General features: G+C 38.4%; 1 protein-coding gene across 6 annotated transcripts in view; it reads left to right on the top strand.

The window, feature by feature from the left end:
- Positions 1–789: 789 nt before the first annotated feature.
- Positions 790–19,377, top strand: part of adipoqa (adiponectin, C1Q and collagen domain containing, a) — a 31,040-nt gene continuing 12,452 nt past the window's right edge. For 2 of the 6 annotated variants that reach the window (XM_067435045.1, XM_067435049.1), the window contains exons 1-3: positions 9,875–10,033; positions 10,391–10,501; positions 10,780–10,852. The gene's annotated coding sequence lies outside the window, so the exon portion shown is untranslated. Of the gene's footprint in view, positions 830–8,449; positions 8,477–9,874; positions 10,034–10,390; positions 10,502–10,779; positions 10,853–19,377 lie in introns of those variants that run through there. The other 4 variants (XM_067435047.1, XM_067435046.1, XM_067435048.1 and 1 more) reach the window with 4 other exon arrangements.

Genomic DNA, 19,377 nt, shown 5'->3' with positions numbered 1-19,377 from the left:
AGAATCTGTGTGTTACTAATCCAGGTCGAATATTCAATGAAAAAGTCACCCCTTCCATCGCAAAAACACAAACCGTTCTCATGAACATGAGCCGACAGTCCAGCTAATGACATATTACAATTATGACAAGATTAGAGTTATAGCGATCACAAAACACAAACAGTTCTCATGAACAACTCGATAAAGTTAGTAGGCTATACAACCGGATGGGTAATATGTATGTAAAAAGGAAACAAACATATCGGTATATTAGGAGTATACGTATCTTACCTGTCGAACACATTTTGTGAGCTGACGCTTGAAACCTTGAAACACTGGGGGGATTTATATGCTCAATACGGTGTGGAAATGAACGGGTCTTTATCATCGCTGAAGTGAGCCCCAATACGATCGCAAATGGACTAACAAGCGAATATGACAAGAGCAAAATCAAGCAAAAGCCAGCATATAGTTCTTTCTTGGCTAATGTCCATCCTGTGTGACTTGAATAATGACTTGCACTGGGCCTCTCTTCTCACCATAGACACGCCCCTTACCTGCTGATTGGCTACAAGTTTGTTATTCCACTCGGCCTGAGTCCTTTGTCTAAAACGGGTTTGAAATAACACTTATCCCACCTTGCTTTAAGCTTGACGTCGGCTAGTCGCTGGCCTATAGAGGGCGCAACAGGATAAACAATTTCCTGACACGCAGCCACGCAGGCTCTGTTTTGAACAGTTGTTGACAAAATGACAAATAAATGCATACTTCAAGAGCCTCTCCACAAGACATGTTTGATTACCATCTGGATGCTCAAAATTGATCAGGAGAATGCAGGCTTATTGTACACGTAAGTTAATCATCATTGCAACGCACACACATAGCCTGATCACGCGGAGATCGCGCGCGCCTCACACAAAACCATTCAATAGCGCAGAAATGTATAGACCATTTCAGAATGTTTGTAAACAATCGCCTCAAGATACTTCCGGGTGGCAGAACGCGAGCGGCTTCTACTGACAAACTGAAGAGATCAGCCGGCTACTGTAAATAGTAACATAGTTAAGAACATTGCTGTTGTTTAAAGTTGAAAGTATGACGAAAACGTGTTGTGTTTGGGGTTGCGCCGTCAGATACACAGCAAAAGGTGTAGGATTTTATCGATTTCATTCAGAAAGAAGTAAATATATGCAGCAAAACCTGTGGGTGAGGAGGCTAAAGCGAGTGGACGTCGTCAAAAGTGGCGCTACAGAGAAGTATTCTCAAAATTGTCCATCTACAAAATCATAGCAGAGCATAATTATCTTCAGCTGGGGAATTTCGAGACTAATATTTGTAAACTTTAGATCTCTTTTAACCCCTTACGATTCAAAGATCATACGGCCTCAGATTACTATTGTTCAACATTCACTGCTCATCACACATTATCTGGACAAACTCAGTATCATCAGAAAGATTAAAGACTCCAGCTTTGATATTTGAACACTGTTTATGATAAAACTGGGTTGCAGTGACATTCAATTCTTAATTTATGTCAGGAGTGCATTATTATCGATCCGTTATGAACGATATTTTGAATAGATTATCAGACGCACTTTATTCTCTCGTCTTCACTGGCTCATTTGTGTTCACAGAGATCGCAAAGAACAGCTTGCAGTTTAGCTCTTAGTTTAAAAGTCCTCATATTTGGAGAAATATTGACATATCACGTTTGCAAAATATTTCGTCATACAGAATACCATTTCTATTCATTTCTCACGGAATTATTCGATATAAAAGAGTTAAAACATGCGCAGACCTCTCTCCCACTGTCTCGGACATTTCCTCATTCTGGCTCGAACGGGCCTATTCTAAATTTCTACGCGTGAACTAAGAAGCTAATAAACACACGATAACTATGGAATAAGGTTTTTGTGTGATTGTTCATGTGATTTCGGCTATTTTATATCAATAATGGATGTTTACATGACTGCTAACAGGTGTAGTGATTAGTTCCATATAAAATTATAAATATAACATATTTTAACATCGGGAGTTTGTGAGATATTGCAGATGCCACTAGTCATTAAAGTGGATCATTGCATCAAATCAGCTGGGAAACAGCATGACTGCACCGCGAGCCGGCCGCAATCACACAAGGTTTCGTGTTAAACACAGACACCGGAACTTTCAATGTTGCTGCTATAGCTTCAGATACAAAAAATAAAGAAAAAATGTGTGCAAAGGATTTGTTGAAAAGCAGAGAACAGGGAAATAGACTATCTACGATAGCCTAACATATTGTAATTCAAACAGCAACAGTCACTAAAATAACTACTCAATGGTAGGCTGAAGCTCATTTAAAAATTGTGGTATTAGACTAGCACTACATCTACTAGACCAAGGTTAGGCATTTCATGTATTGCTATCTCCTGAATTAATTAATCGGTCCCTCAATAATCATGTTAACTATGTCTGAATACTAGCGTTGCCATAGGAACGCTTCGGCTTTTGCCACCCGGAAGAACGTTTATTACTGTTGTGACATCATGGTGAATTGTCGTATTGTCAACACAGTTCTGGGATTTATCAAAAAAGCTTAGAAACTGAAAAGTTCTAGCATATATTTATTGATAACTCACAGCTTCACTATTAGTAGAGAGACGCTGCCAGGTAGAATTAATTCACACACAATCACTTATGCATTAATATACATGTAATCTTTATTGTGCTACTTTATCTGTATCTTATTCAGAAGGAGCAGAAATCTGTGAGAAAATAACGACCATAAGACAAAAGAACTGATACACAAGCTGTTGTGTAGGAGCAATAACCATATGGGCAGAGCTGTACCATAGCTGTCCTGTGCCCAAGCCCCGTGTCCGCGTCTCAGTTCGCCATATCATCAGCGACTAGTCGACGTCGACTCGACTTTCATCACAAAAATGTCGACTTAAAAAAAAAGTCGTTCAACCACTAATTCAAACATATACTCTTTTGGTGTACTGTTTTTGCATACTAGAAAGTAGGGAAGAATACGAATTTGGATGCAGCTGAAGTCTTCCTTTTGTGGTTTTAAAGATCATAAATATATGTTTTTGCTCATGGGAAATCCCCTTTACAGAGCACTGTTATGTAAAACACTTTTAATAATTTGCAGGATAGTTTGATATTATGACAGAATTGCACTTCTCTAGCAAAAGCAAAGTACACCTTTGAGAAAAGGAACGAGAGGAGAGAGACTCTGAAGCCATATCATTAGTGGACATACCAGGAGTGTGCTCAGCATATAAAGGTCTCTTGTGTCTTTTGTCTCACAATCTGGTTTTAACCCAGCTATTGTCAGGAAATTATCTCCCCTTGACTTACTATTAACAGGATACTGAATTTAGTAATGTGTAATGAAATTATGAAATATAAAAATATATATTTCTCATTGATTGTTTGTCATCTACATGTTAATTTAGATGAAAAACAATCAATGAGAAATAAAATGTATTTTATATTTCATAATTTCATTACACATTACTAAATTCAGTGCACCAGACCACACACCCCCATTTGGATGGTCCAATCACTTCCATGGCCAAAGGTGTATAAAATCAAGACCTATAGGCATGCAGACATTCTTCTTCTACGAATATTTGTGAAAGAATAGATTGCTCTCAGGAGTTCAGTGAACTCAAGCGTGTTACCCTGATAGTTTGCGACAATAAGAATCCTTATTACTAAATATTCTACGGTCAACTGTTGGCAATATAACAAAGTGAAAGCAATTGGGAACAACAGCAACTCAGGCAACTTTTAAAACTTTAGCAAGGCAAAACATTTTGGACAATTTCATGCTGCCAACTTTGTGGGAACAGTTTAGGGATGGCCCCTTTCCTATTACAATATGACTGCGGTCCAGTGCACAAAGCAAGGTCCATAAAGACATGGATGAGCGAGTTTGGTGTGGAGGAACTTGACTGCCTCAACCTCAGTCCTGACCCCCGATTAATTGAGATGAAATGAGTGGAGACTACGAGCCAGGCCTTCTCGTCCAACATCAGTGTCTGACCTCACAAATGTGCTTAGAAAAATGGTCAAAAATTTCCATAAACACATATTTCTAAACCTTGTGGAAAGCCTTCCCAGAAAAGCTGAAGCTGTTATAGCTGGAAATTGTGGACCAACTACATATTAAACCCTACAGATTAAGAATGGGATGTCATTAAAGGTCATGTGCAAAGGCAGGCGTCACAAAACTTTTGGCAATATAGTGTATGTTGCATCTTCCGCATCTATTGCATCTAACCATATTATGCATTTACTTTACTTTTTGCTCTTTTGTTTTACTGTATTGTATGTGCATTTTCTTTTTTATATAAATACATTTCCTTTACAGTCCTTATTTGAAGATTGACCTTTTCAAGTTCAATAGTTATTTATGGAAGGGGTATTGACCTTCCATTTTATTTGTTGACCACTAATCTGAATATTCACATCTTTCCACCCTACATGGTGGAACTCAGTGTTTATGCTGGTTAAGTCATTGTTTTATGGTAAGATTATGATTTTTTAAAGTTCATGAGTTCATCAGTAACCTTTTCCAAAGGGAAAAAAACATAAAATAGTGCTAGACCCCACCATGTTTATCCTCTATATGCTCCCCCTTGGCCATGTCATCAGCCGGCATGAGATTTCTTTTCACTGCTATGCTGATGACACTCAACTTAGGACAAGTTCATCCACCTCTGCTGACCTCACACCATCCACTTTGATCTCTTGCCTGGATGAAATAAAGGCGTGGATGAAGCAAAACTTTTTGCAGCTAAACAGCTCCAAGACTGAAGCTATCCTAGTCGGCACTCCACTTCAGGTCCAGAATTCTGTTATCACCAGCATTGCTTTCTCTGATCAGGACATTCCACTTTTTACATCAGTCACCAACCTGGGGGTCAGAATGGAATCGCAACTCACTTTTGAAGCTCACATCAAACATCTGTGTAAGACCTTCTTCTTCTACCTCAGAAACATTGCCAAACTTCATCCCATACTAACACTGGCAGATGCCGAGAAGCTTGTCCACGCCTTTGTCTCCTCCAGGCTGGACTTCTGCAATGCGATCCATTATCGGCATAATATCTCCAGAAGCTGCAGTGTATTAAGAACACCGCTGCTAGGATCCTCACAAGGGTGCGAAAATACGACCATATCACTCCCATTCTCAAAACACTCCACCGGCTTCCTGTCTCACTCAGAATCGGGTATAAGATCTCCATCCTTACCCACCAGTGCATCCATGGTGACGCACCCACCTATCTCAAGGAACTTTTCAGCACACAAATATCCACACGTAAACTCCGCTTCGTACTGTGGGAGATCGGGCCTTCTGCTCAGCAGCCCCCAGTCTGTGGAATGCTCTCCCTGACCACTTGCGGATCCCACAGACTGTAGATGCTTTTAAACGTGGTCTTAAACCCCACCTTTTTAGCAGAGCTTTTGATTGATTTGTTACTTCTTAATTTTTTCAGTTTTATTTAATTTATTTAATATGTTTATGCTGTTGTTGATTGTTTTAAATCTGTAGCACTTTGAGGTTTTGTTTATTATAATGTGCGTTACAAATAAATAAATAAAAATATTGTATGATTAAAATATTCAATAACATAAGAATAACCTGAGAATAACCCAAACCTCCAATTTGCTCACATCTATGATTACAGAACTGGGAAACTGTAGACTTCTTGACATTTAACACTGACATTTTTAATTAAGTCAAGAAGGGTAAATCTTGACTGTATGCTCACCCACCTAATCACAGTGCACAAAAACTAACATAGGCTACCTGTGTGCTTTCTCAGCTTCTGATTTCATAAAACAGTTTAATTCCTTTGTGCTAATTAAATGTGGCCACAGCTGAGAGTGAAGCAGGCCAAGTGATATGAACCACTTAACAGACTATATTTGATGATGTTGTGGGGTCTCAGGCTTAAAACAGCTGAGTTGGTGTGTAGTGTAGCCTATAGGTGTGTGAGTTTCAAGTCATCCCTTTCCTTTCTGCTTCTTTTGATGGCAGTAGTAAATGACCATGACACAATCTAACGAAGTCCGGAATCAGATCAGTCGAATTCACAAATTAATAATTCAAAGCAACAACAACAAAAAATCGGCTCAAAAGAATCATTTGTGCGATAGCGACATTGAGGAATGGGTCACTTGAAATCAACAAGGAACTTTTATGGAAATGTAGTGGAGTAAACAGCCTATATGATCAACAAAAATGTATAATACTTATATGCTTTGTCCCTCGTGATGATGTTTAATTTCCTCAACAAAGTCCCATTTATCCACTTGTTAGCAACCGCCTTTTTCAAAACATGTAACAGCTTAAAAAACTCACTTTCACGCTTTAGCCTACAAAGTGATGTCATACCTGCTCTATATCGATAGCGCAACACCAATATTATATGAGTACACCTAATGTCAAGAACAAGCATATACATGGAGAATTTTGAGCAACTATTGCTGTATGAGGATCAGATACGCACATTGTTTAGTTCACTCCATGTGTGAAATTGAATTCTCCCTTATACAAACGTAGTTTTACCTTGGCACAGGTTTATTTTTGTAAGTGTTTTTACCTTTCCCAGATGTATAATGTATCATGTAACGTTTTATGATTTACTGCAGCTGATGTGAACTGTTGTTGCTGGTGGTGGTGATGTAAGTTTGTTGTGGGCGGGAAGTGCACTGCTGCTTTTCTATTAAACTGAGCGTCCATCTTTCCCTATGTGGCTGTTCGTTGTGCTGACAGAAGAGAAGGGCATGGTGGAACATGAATAATTTTTCTTTGATAAATCAACCTAATTTTAAATACATCCGACAGTCATGTGTAAAGTGGACTGAATACAGTTTTGCCATCAGTCCTATGGTCATTGGATTTATTGAGTGAAAAGACAGTTGCTTGAAGGGAGATTTTGAGAGTTACTGTAAAGGTGAGTTCGTTCAATAAAAAGATTTTAGATGAGGACCCCCCTTTGAGCACTGGAAGGGCAAAAACAAACATATTGATCACCCTCCTGTTAACTTTGAGCAAGTTGTCTGGAAGGTTGAGACTGAGGCCACACAACACACAGCAGCGCCATCTTTGATTTTTCACAGGAATGAAAACAAGGCTGTGGGGACCCATTTCTTCAGTGGATTGTACTGCTATTTAAAGGGGTGGTTCCGTGGTGTTTTTTTAGGCTTGGTTGTGTTTATGGGGCGCATGTCTTAATATTCCTTCTTTTTTTAAAACGATGTATTTTTCTTATAGTTGACCTTTATTCCACACCGCTGTCTCCACGGCTCGTTTGCTTCCTGCTTCTATGAAGCCCATCCTTCTAAAAAATCCAATGGTCTTAAATTGGTTAGATGGCCAAATGTAGTTTCATGTATTTTTATTGGCTAAAGTGCCAAGCACAGTTTGTCCGGAAACACCACGCCCCTTACCATTACGGGCAGAAGTCACATCGGTGTAAATAATGGCGTCAATATTGCCATACCAATTTTTGTTACTGTAGAATGTATATAACCATATATGTTTTGCAAAAAATAAAAAATGATGAGCCCGTTACAACACCTAACCATGCCTCTACTAGTCTACTGCCAAATGAAACACAAACGTGTTTTATAAATAAATAAACGATGTTCGCGGGTGTGATTACATATAAGTTCGTTGGTGATTGTAGTTCGTGGCCTGTCACGATAACAAATTTTGCTGGACGATAAATTGGCCAATAAATTATTGCGATAAACGATAATATTGTTGTTCTGAGACCATTTTCATCTAAAATAATGATAATGGCATAAAAATGCAGGTACACCTTTTTAAAGATCAATAAACTTTAATTTCTAAAGACTATTTAACACTAAAAAGGGAAAACATTTTAAATAACCACAATAAATGAACAAAACAACCACAAAAAAATGCATTTAAATAAGTACCAAAAACAATAAATAAAATGGATGAAAACTGCAAATGATTGTGTTTTAGGGGCGGCACGGTTCACAAAACCCACGGTTCGGTTCTTATCACGGGTTTAGGCTCACGGTTTTCCGTTCTGTGCGGTTCTTGTTTTTTATGTTTTTTTTAAATCCAGAAATGTACTTCAGCATATGATATATTAATTATCCACAATTAGGATACAGTATTAAAAAAAAAAAATTATATCATAGCCTAATCATGCACAAACTGAACTTGACCATTTCTGAGGAAAGTTGATACAGCAAGAGAGAAGACATTGACATGCTTTTCATTTATTTGGCAAAAAAGGAGAATGTGTATTGCTATCTCTACAGGAACTTATGTGCCTTTTTAGCACACAAAGATTGAACTGAAGAATTAACTTGCGTTTATCAAACTTCAGTGTAGCTTTAAGCCTTGTTTATACACAACGCGTCCGCTGGAGCGCGAGGGTGCGCGCGGCAAAAATGACGTCGACGCGGAGTGCGCGAGACCCCATTTCGCTTGGCGCTGTGCACGTCAAATTTCGTAAGTTTGCGTGTGGCTCCGCAACCGAAGAGCCATGAGTTCCAGACGAATCTGGCCGAGAATGACGTCTCATCACGCCGCACCCGGTCTGCGCGTCGAGTATAAACACCTCCCCAAACGGACGAGGCGCGCGCAGTCAATGAGAGAGACGAGGAAAACAAAAAAGCATGCAAATGGCAATTATCGCGGCCGGAAAAATTTAGCTCATTTTTTTTATTGTGCGATTAATTGATTTATCGACTATCGCGACAGGCCTGCCTTTTTTCGGAGAAGTATGAAACAATTTAGTTAACTGCCTAGCGTAGCCAAACCGCGTTGGTCTTGATGCAACCAAAACACACAGAAACTACACATTTAAAAGACAGCAACTTCTGCCTTTAAAGTGGGAACTGCTTCATCTTTTAGTACGAGCCTTTGAGCAAATCCAGTATTGAACTCGTGAAGATTCTTGAAACTGTCTTCCTTGAAATGTGCCGCACACTTGGCTAAATTTAAATTGTAAGAAGCAGGAACTGAATTAAACACAAATGGTAACCATTGCTCCCGAAGTCCAGCGTTTTGAGGAAGGCCGAACACAGAAGTCGTGCACTTGGGATGAAAATAACATTGTTTCGATGCCATGTCTGCAACACTCAAGCCTACTGCAACAGCTTTCTCTCTTCCGTAACGACTGCGACGCGGCCTCGCCCACTTTTTTGCGTGTTCGCGGGGCAGTGTTTATGTTAATAGCAAGGGTTTATTATGTCACAAACCCGGAAAAGAAGTTCGTTTTAGTAGGCAATAAACTGCCATAACTTTAAAAGACAATCTCTCCGTTTGCATTGAACCTTCAGCGCTGTAACTTTGCAGAGTCCGTTTATGCTCAAGCAGCAACATTACACACTAACTAAAGTAAAAAAAAAAGTGAAATCGCATGCAACCACCCCTTTAATGTGTTTTTGAATTGTCCTGCTGACGAAACACTGCAAACTTTTTCAGAGAAATTTCAGTAGACAATATGAGCTGTGGAAAATTATAATGAATCTAAACGCTTTTTCCAGCAATATTGAAAATACATCGACATGCTTGTTCACAACAATGATAACTAGAAAGACAACATGATAAGTGTCCACACCAGAGGACGACATTGTTCTGTTGATTTCTGTTTGCTTTTCTGCCACCTTAAATGCTCGAGCTTTTTACAGCAAGATGGATTCTGATTGGCTGTCAATGTTTTTATCGTTCTGCAAAATGATTCCAACGATATCGTTTATTTATATCGTTATCGTTATAGCTGTGATGTGAACTCTCCTATTATTTCATATTGATAACGATTTTTAGAACGATGTCTTTATTGTTATCTTTATAGTTGCTAGGTTTCTGTACTTTTAGACGTTCCCTCTGCAAATCGTTGTCAGTGAACGACCTCGTAATGTGAAACACCCCTGCACCCACTGATTAAGCTTTTTTTTTATTAGTGGTATAAATAGAGGAGTAACTCTTTTATCTGATACCCTAGCAAACAAATTGGAGCACGAACACAAACTCAATTGAAGAAAGATACCGTACTTATCTAAGGTAAGTGTTATCCTCTTTTGTTTTAATTTACTTTTAGCAGAGCCCTCGCCATTACTGTACACGTTGTGCACATACAAGTTAGGATGGAGATTGGAATAATCATTTTTTGACATAAATAATGAAACTGTTACATTTTCTGAAGAAAAACTTTGACCGTGGTGGTATTCTCTAGAACGTATTGTTCTATATTGTTCACATTAATTGCTTGCATGTATGCATGTTCTCATGTGTCTGTTTGTGGGACAAATATTGATTTGTGCTCAGGCAATAATATTGTTTGAATTGCTGTAGCACAGGATTTAGTGCTCTACGGTCACAGCAGGAACAAAGCTTACTGCTTCCTTCCTTTCCCCCAAGTGAGAGCCGAGGCCGGTCCAGTAATAATGAAGGTCCAGTTGAAGCTGGAAGGTTGCACGGTCAGCTGGGACCAGACCTGCTGCTCCCTAATACACTACATCCCATAGCCTGGTATGACCTCAGCACAGTTTCTGCAGACCCAGCAAACTTTACACTCCTTACTGTTTCTGGTTTGATTGATCTAGCAAAGTCAATAAAGAAAGAGGGAACACAGGGGATTTGAAAAGAGGCAAACTAAGATGTATGTTTTAGTATCATTTTTAGTTAAGAAGCAAAATTGCAGCATTTTGTACCATTGCTGTCAGATTTTATTAAGATTTATTTGAAATATGTTACTGAAACATAACCTTAACAAATCTGAGCATTTCTGTCTTTTCTCATTTAAATAGATGGTGCTGTTCATGCCAAATTCCTACATGATAGCCTCAAAGAGGTGTTATTCCAAACAAGAATAACTCATGGGTAAGTTAAGTTTTTTTTATTTACATTGATACAGTGGATAATTGAAAGCGTCACATGAAAATACGGGTGAATAAAAGCCAGTTTTAAAATAAAAATTATACATTTCCTAAAATAAAATTACATAAACAATTGTATTAAATTATAAAGTATTTAACTATATATTTATAATATAATTAAAAAGATTACATGTTAAAAGTGCTGTAAGTTTTTAACTGTACTAAAGCATAAAAATACCATAATATGTTTGCAGATATTTAGGAAACAAACTCATACTAATTTCTCCGAAAAGCAACACTACAGCCATTTAATCTACTTTGAAATGTGAAAACAATTTTAATGTTCCTTGTCTGAACGTCGATGACTCATTTAGTCATGGGACGCATATTGTACCACTATATATTCATGTTTATTCCGGTTATGTGCCATTCACTTTCAATGTTGCTAAAATATGTTACTTTGCACACTTATTATACTGTTTCACAGTCCTGCTTATATGACAAAACATTTACTCGCATTTGCTGTCCTGCAGCAAAACATGAGAGCAGTTTAGACTATGATGTTGAGTGAGTGTTACCTGGACGCATTGAGATATTTTGCTAAAAAAAATGATTCTGCCAGAAGAATTGCGTGATAGATTTTTTTTTATGCCTAGTTTCATCTGATCTTCTCAGTGAGCTTTTATAAGGGTTTATTATGCATGCGCAGTACAGTGAATTTTGTGTTTTCTGATGTTTCAGCATGGACAAGAAACTTTTAGAAAACGCTTGACAACTCTAGTGTGGACGGATTTTTAAATGAAAATGCCGTTTGCAGATGTATCCAGATTAATGTAGATGTAGCCTCAGACTTATAGATTATAGAGGCTTTCCTTCATTACTCTTCCTTCTTGTCTCTCCTGTGTCTTCCTATCAAATGACCTTCGGATCATGTTGAACACGAGTGTGTTCTGCGGCTCATCTGGGGAATCTGCCCCGGGTTCATCATTAAAGAATTTCTCAGGCAGAGAATACAGCAGCTGCGTCTCAGTGGTCCAACATCTGGGGTCTGTTGAGGAAGGAGGGGGGAATGATGGGTTGTGAGGAGAGGAAAGATAATTAGTCATTAAGTAATTAGCACAACACTATGCAAAGAGAGAAGTGGTAAACGTGATTTTCAGAGGTACAAATTAGGCATGGAGGCTATTTCTGGTTGTCAATACCTGCCATGCTCAGTGTTGACATCCAGTTAATAAACTCATGGTGGTTGCTGGTGTGTTAGTGGTCTGCTGAGATGAATATAGAAAAGGGAGAAGAAGCAATATCAACGGAAAATGGGTGAGAAAAAAGTTTCTGAATAGTGACAAAGTTTGAGCTCTCAGGAAACCTTTCTGTCTGATTACATCATCTAAAATTCATAATCTTCCAACATTTTTATCTGAAAGATAATAACTTCATCTCCATTCATAACCTGCACACCATTCAATCGCAAGTTGCATCTCCTGCAAGACCTTATTATCATGACGTTCTTGGGCTTCGTACAATATGTGAATATAAACAACCTTCCTGTTAGCAAACAATACCCATGACTATATACTGTCTTCATTCGCATCAGTTGCTTTTCTCTCACAGTAGTTTCTCATTTAATGAACCTTCTCCCTCTGCCTTTTTACTACTATTATTATTATTTATAATAGTTTTTTTCTATGATATTCACATCTATGCATACATCAGATAATTCACAGAATGCTTTTTATGGAAATGTGACCAAGCCAGGGCCTCCAACGTATCAAAAAAAAAAAAAAAATGGACAAGTCACCCAACTGCAAGACTTTGAAATCAATATCAGACTGCAGTTCCTGGCTCTGTCTTTTCTGCACTAAATATTCATGCAGAAAGTCCACAGAGTGATGTGGTGGCCAGGGAGTTTGTCAGTCAACCTTCACTGTGAAATGCCCTGTCTATATATAGCTCTATCGATTCTAGATGTTCCTCCTCATGCAGTGGCTGTGGAGCACTAATATGCAAAAGTATTAAAAAGCGGAAGGAAAAAAAACATATACCTGTGCAAACTGTTCTACAGCTTAATATTTCACTAGATACCTCCGATAACAACTTCAGTTGTCATAAGGTCCATGGCTCTAGGGAAATGGACCCTGTATAAGTGAAATGGTGTCTACTTTCCTAAAACAGCCCCGGGGCAGAGAGAGAGAAATATGGAAAGCGAGGGAAAGGTTCGAACGCATACCAATAGACAAGCTAAAACCTCATTATTCCAGCTGTCACTAACTGAAGAGATGACATAACCAGGTCTCTATTCTGTTCGTTGGCAATTTACAAAATGCCTTTTTCTCATTTTTTTTCACCAATCGTCAATGTCTTGGTTGCGTGCCTTGGCCTTTGTGGAGTATTTTAAGCAGTTTATGAAGCCATCTATATTTTATAACATTGTGACAGTACATCTACACTGACAATCATAGGCTGTCTGCTGGTTGCTTAAGCGAGTGCTTGGTCAGCTGCCGCGCTGCATAGAGCAATTAGCGGATGTTGTGCCTCTCAGGGACACTGTAGTTCAATGGAAAAAGTCACAATTCAAGTTAACCAGGTGCTAAATACATTAAAATAATGCTTTGTCTTGAGTATTCAAATGAAGTCATTAGTTATGTCCCAAATGATATACTATACACTATGCATCTATACAATGCACTCTACCAGTTAGTGTATACATTTTATAAGGTTAATTTGTCATCCAGCATTAAAGTATTTTATACAGCATGGACTCATTAATCAAAAGTGACAGTAAAGGCATTGAAAATGTTCCAAAAGATTACTATTTTAAATAAATGATGTTCTAGTAAATGGCGGGGGGTCTAATTTCATGCATTCTGAATTATTTACAATATAAAAGAGCTAAACAAGCCCGAAAAAAAGAGTATTTCTGTGTCAAATACACCCCTTCAGGAGTCAAACAAGTTTCGTAAAGTCTTTTGTTTTAGTATGGCCCTTTATGATGTCATAAAGGGCGGAATTCCCTGTATGGGGAATTCTCTGATGAGTGTGTGCACACGTCAACCAGAGCGAGCTTCATTCGGGTTACGGAAGCCGTCCGCAGAGTTGTCATTTTGTCTTTAGAAAGTTGTCTTAGTCTTTTACATTTTAAAAGGATAGTTCAACCAAAAATGAACATTTTATGTTTGCTTACCCCCAGGGCACCAAAGTGTGTTTGTTTCTTCAGAATTTAAATTAAGATTTTTAGCTCCAACCGTTGCCGTATAATGCATGTCAATGGGGTGTTTTCTATGACAGCCGTTATGAGAGTAAATAGACGTACGAATCCATATTAAACCCTGTGGCTCGTGGCGACACATTGATGTCTTAAGACCCGAAACGATCGCTTTCTTCAAGAAACCGATTAGTATTTGTGTTATTTTGATCAGTATTTGTGTCATTTTGTTACCTCATATCAGACAAATCTCATCTAGTACTCCAAATGCCATTACTTCCACCAGAAGAAGGTCAAAACCTGGCGCAATAATAGAGATATATCCATAATTCGACCGATCCGTACAGGCACTAATGAGGAATTTATATATATATATCTATGATCGCGCCAATTTTTCGTCGGAATTAATGGCATTGGGAATACTTGATGAAATTTGTCTAATATGAGGTAAAAAAACAAAAAAACATAAATACTAATGGGTTTCTCGTTTTGTGTCTTAAGACATCAATGTGTCACCATAGCCACAGGGTTTAATATGGATTCGTATGTCTGTGTGTTTTTTACTCTCATAGAGACTGTCATAGAAAACACCCCATTGACATGCATTATCCGAGCAACGGTTCTTCATTTGTGTTCTACTGAAGAAGCAAACACACCTAAATCTTGGATGCTTTGGGGGTAAGCAGATAAACATAAAATTTTCATTTTTAGGTCAACTTTCCCTTTAAAATGCATTAGAATACAGTTTTTAAATTGTAAAAAAGAAAATCACAATATTGCTGTATTTTTGATCACATGCAGCCTTTGTGAGTATAAGATACTTTCAAAATAAAAAGGACTGACTGAACCCAAATGTTTAAATGGTAGCGTATAATTAACTAGATCAGTATGGATGTCAGTTTGGTTCCCTGACCTACATTAAGGTCTAGATGGCATGCCTCCATATCTAGCCGTGTGAAATCTCAAATTATTATATCTGGTGAAGGCCAACTCTCTGACATACTTTTATGTCTCAGGTTTATTTCTACCTAGTTTCTTGAAGTGTCAAGATGTAGTTAGGGGGGATGCTTCAGTTTTTGGTAGCATGTTTCTCATAATGTTGGAAATGGATTTCATTGGATTCCATTAGTTTGGAAAAAAACTCCCACATAGAAGCCATTCAGACTGAAAATTGCTGAACAGATTGATCACGATATTTCTGGTCTATTACACATATGTACATGTATGAGGTTCAGGATGGGAGCTCTTTTTCTGAAAGGGAGCCACAAATCCCATTAAAGGAAGGAAATGAGAGAGAGATGAAGGTGGTGGGAATGCTCATAAAAAAGAGAGGTCTACTGGGACGCATAGCCTCTCTGTGTTCATTAGCACGGCCCATGGAGTTGGGATGAATTACCTGTCCTGCATGATTCATTACATTTGCCCTTTACTTATCTCTCATCTTATTTTATTTTCCTCGGGCCAGCTATGTCCCAAACCCTGTCCCTTGGCTATTACCTATTTAATGGTGTAAATGGTATTGTTCACAAAACATATTAGGGCGTGATTACAACTAAACCCTGATTGCATTGTGCACCTGCTGCTGTGAGCTCAGGGCCCTGATATATAGTTTATCTATAATCAGAATCTCTAGAAGAGTCCACTGTGGTGACTTTGCTGTGGTTAGACTGGAGTAAGACTTCTATTTTGGTCATGCTTTTAAAAGGATTGTTGAATTAAATTCTTATGATGTTCCAAAACTTTATTTTTTGTTTGGTTTTTTAACTTTAATTTATTAACTTGTATTTTCAAGTAGTTTTCAGTTTTTTTCATATAACTATAGTGGCATAGCTTCCAAAAAAAACATTGTAAAAGTGGTCCATGCAAGAGCTATGGTGCAAAAGATGCAAGTACAGCTTTCCAACATAGAAAAACAACTGAAAAGCAGCTTGATGCAAAACGTTCTATGTGAACTTAGGGCTGGGTGATAAATGATAACAATAATTATCACAATATAATTTAATTTGATAACTGTTCAATATATATTGAACATTTATATCTGATTTTTTTGGGGTTAAGTGACCAGGTCAGACTTCTTCAAAGGTAGTGTGAACACTCAAATCTAGCCCAGATCTGATTTTTTTTCAATCAGATTTAGACCACACACACATGTGGTCCTGAATCAGACCCAGATCTGTTTTTTTTTTTTCAATGCGGCCGCAGTGTGAACAACCAAGATGCATTTGTGACTTTTACGTCAATCTATGTCGACGGTGTCACAATTATGCACCGGCGAGTTAGCCCTAGACACAGCAGACACAGACAGTAACATGAAAAACTTGACTACAGGGGGTGCAGAATTATTAGGCAAGTTGTATTTTTGAGGATTAATTTTATTATTGAACAACAACCATGTTCTCAATGAACACAAAAAACTCATTAATATCAAAGCTGAATATTTTTGGAAGTTTTAGTTTTTAGTTTTAGCTATTTTAGGGGGATATCTGTGTGTGCAGGTGACAATCACTGTGCATAATTATTAGGCAACTTAACAAAAAACTAATTTATACCCATTTCAATTATTTATTTTTACCAGTGAAACCAATATAACATCTCACCATTCACAAATATACATTTCTGACATTCAAAAACCAAACAAAAACATATCAGTGACCAATATAGCCACCTTTCTTTGCAAGGGCACTCAAAAGCCTGCCATCCATGGATTCTGTCAGTGTTTTGATCTGTTCACCATCAACATTGTGTGCAGCAGCAACCACAGCCTCCCAGACACTGTTCAGAGAGGTGTACTGTTTTCCCTCCTTGTAAATCGCAGATTTGATGATGGACCACAGGTTCTCAATGGGGTTCAGATCAGGTGAACAAGGAGGCCATATCATTAGATTTTCTTCTTTTATACCCTTTCTTGCCAGCCACGCTGTGGAGTACTTGGACGCGTGTGATGGAACATTGTCCTGCATGAAAATCATGTTTTTCTTGAAGGATGCAGACTTCTTCCTGTACCACTGCTTGAAGAAGGTGTCTTCCAGAAACTGGCAGTAGGACTGGGAGTTGAGCTTGACTCCATCCTCAACCCGAAAAGGCCCCACAAGCTCATCTTTGATGATACAAGCCCAAACCAGTACTCCACCTCCACCTTGCTGGTGCCTGAGTCGGACTGGAGCTCTCTGCCCTTTACCAATCCAGCCACATTAATGTTATGGCTTCCATTACACAAACATTTTTAAATAAAAGTGAAAATGCTTAGGCTACTTCCTCTATAGCCTCCCGAACTTTAGTGCAACAGCGTGCTGCGTCTGATGCCATTGATATTGTTCTTTTGCACATGCGAGTTAGTTTGAACTTCACACTGGAATCAGATATAGGCAACATTTTAAAAGGTAATGTGAACATCCAAACAGAAAATCAGATCAGAGCAAAAAATCAGAATTGAGCATTAAGACTTGCTGTGTCAAGGGGGCCTAAAGTCCCAACAACCAATGCAAAGACTGACGGCCTGTCTGGACAGCAAACCCAAACAAGCAGAGTGATATAAACCTTGAAAGATCCTGGTGCTCGTGGAGAGTTTCACATTCTTTAAATTCCACATATGAACATGAGGCTGAATAAATAATGATGATATATGTTCATTTTAAAATGAATCATCCCTTTAAATACTTTTTTTTCCGACTTGAATTCTCAGGCTTTCTGTCTTGTGTCCAGTGTTAATTGGCAGCTGGGTAAAATCTGTTTATTCTGGGCTTCTACTTTATTTATATTTCATCAGTGACACATCAGCCCTGACAGTGTCTGCCACATATGCATTCAGACATGGCAGACGGCGCCCGAAGGGAGAATGCATGCTTTGACCGAGGCAGCTGTGATCCTGTCCTCTTGGACACCTTGTTTCCAGAATCAATTTACTTTCATTAATCCACATTGAATCATCCATTGTATCTGGAAATCCCCAAATGGGCTTGCATAGGTTTTGTTTCAAAAGCTAATTGTGCTGTCATCTTTGTTTCAGTACAGAGCCTGTCAGACAAAGTGGGTTGAGATTTTATTATGCTACTAGACAATGTAGCATTGTCACGTCCTCTTTACAGGAGAAAGCAACGGTTGATAAAAAGCTTTTTTTTAGCATTAGGGAAAGTAGAAGTCTCAACTTCAATACCCAAGATGCAGTACACTGTCCCCTTGATTGTATAGATGGATCACAGCATCTACTAAGAGCTTGACACACTAGTTTTTTGTCATCACTTCTTTATCCATTCATCACAATCAGCTACTGCCCTTGCTGTAGGGATGGTCATGAAAATGGAGATAAGGGAGGATCACGCTCATCCATTCTGAGCAGCTTCACCCTCTCTTTCTTATATATTTTTAAAGGTAAATCTCGGCGGTGATTTTCAGATGTGCAGCAGTCTGTGGCTCCAGGGAAGATCTGTCAAGTCCCGCAATGCTAGCAACTTCACCTGATAAATAGCCAGATGTAGGACTGCACAAGTGAACGGAAAAAAAAATCTATATTGCGATGTACAGCTAATTATTGTTGAGCATTCTTTGACACTACAGTGCCATTGTAAATAATCCAGGGATGTGAGCCATTCAGAATTTAGAATGCCTTTTGAATTAATGAATTTTAACTGAGGCAACAACAAAAAAAGGATACTGAAGTGCAATTTGATTATTCAGAATACAACATAGATGACATATCAAATGTTTAAACTGAGAAAATTTATAATTTTAAGGGGAAAATAAGTTCATTTTAAATTCCTAAGTTGAATTTAAAATTTAAATGGCATCAACACATCTCAAAAAAGTTGGGACAAGGCCATGTTTGCCACTGTGTGGCATCCCCTCTTCTTTTTATAATAGTCTGCAAACGTCTGGTGACTGAAGAGACAAGTTGCTCAAGTTTAGGAAAAGGAATTTTGTCCCATTCTTATCTAATACAGGCTTCTAGTTGCTCAACTGTCTCTTTTCTTTGTCTGATCTTCCTCGTTGTGATGCGCCAAATGTTTTCTATGAGTGAAAGATCTGGACTCCAGGCTGGCCATTTCAGTCCCCGGATCCTTCTTCTACTGTTCTGGAACTTGGATATACCTTTCAGCATTGATGGTGCCTTTCCCGATGTGTAAGCTGCCCATGCCACATGCACTAATGCAACCCCAAACCATCTGAGATGCAGGCTTCTGAACTGAACGCTGATAACAACTTGGGTTGTTCTTGTCTTCTTTAGTCCAGATGACATGGCATCCCAGTTTTCCAAAAAGAACTTTAGATTTTGATTTGTCTGACCACAGAACAGTTTTCCACTTTGCCACAGTCCATTTTAAATGAGCCTT

Source organism: Pseudorasbora parva, chromosome 24 (assembly GCF_024679245.1).
Source record: "Pseudorasbora parva isolate DD20220531a chromosome 24, ASM2467924v1, whole genome shotgun sequence".
NCBI classification, from domain to species: domain Eukaryota; kingdom Metazoa; phylum Chordata; class Actinopteri; order Cypriniformes; family Gobionidae; genus Pseudorasbora; species Pseudorasbora parva.
The sequence above is the reverse complement of the archived record's forward strand: the minus strand, read 5'-3'. Positions and strand labels throughout refer to the sequence as shown.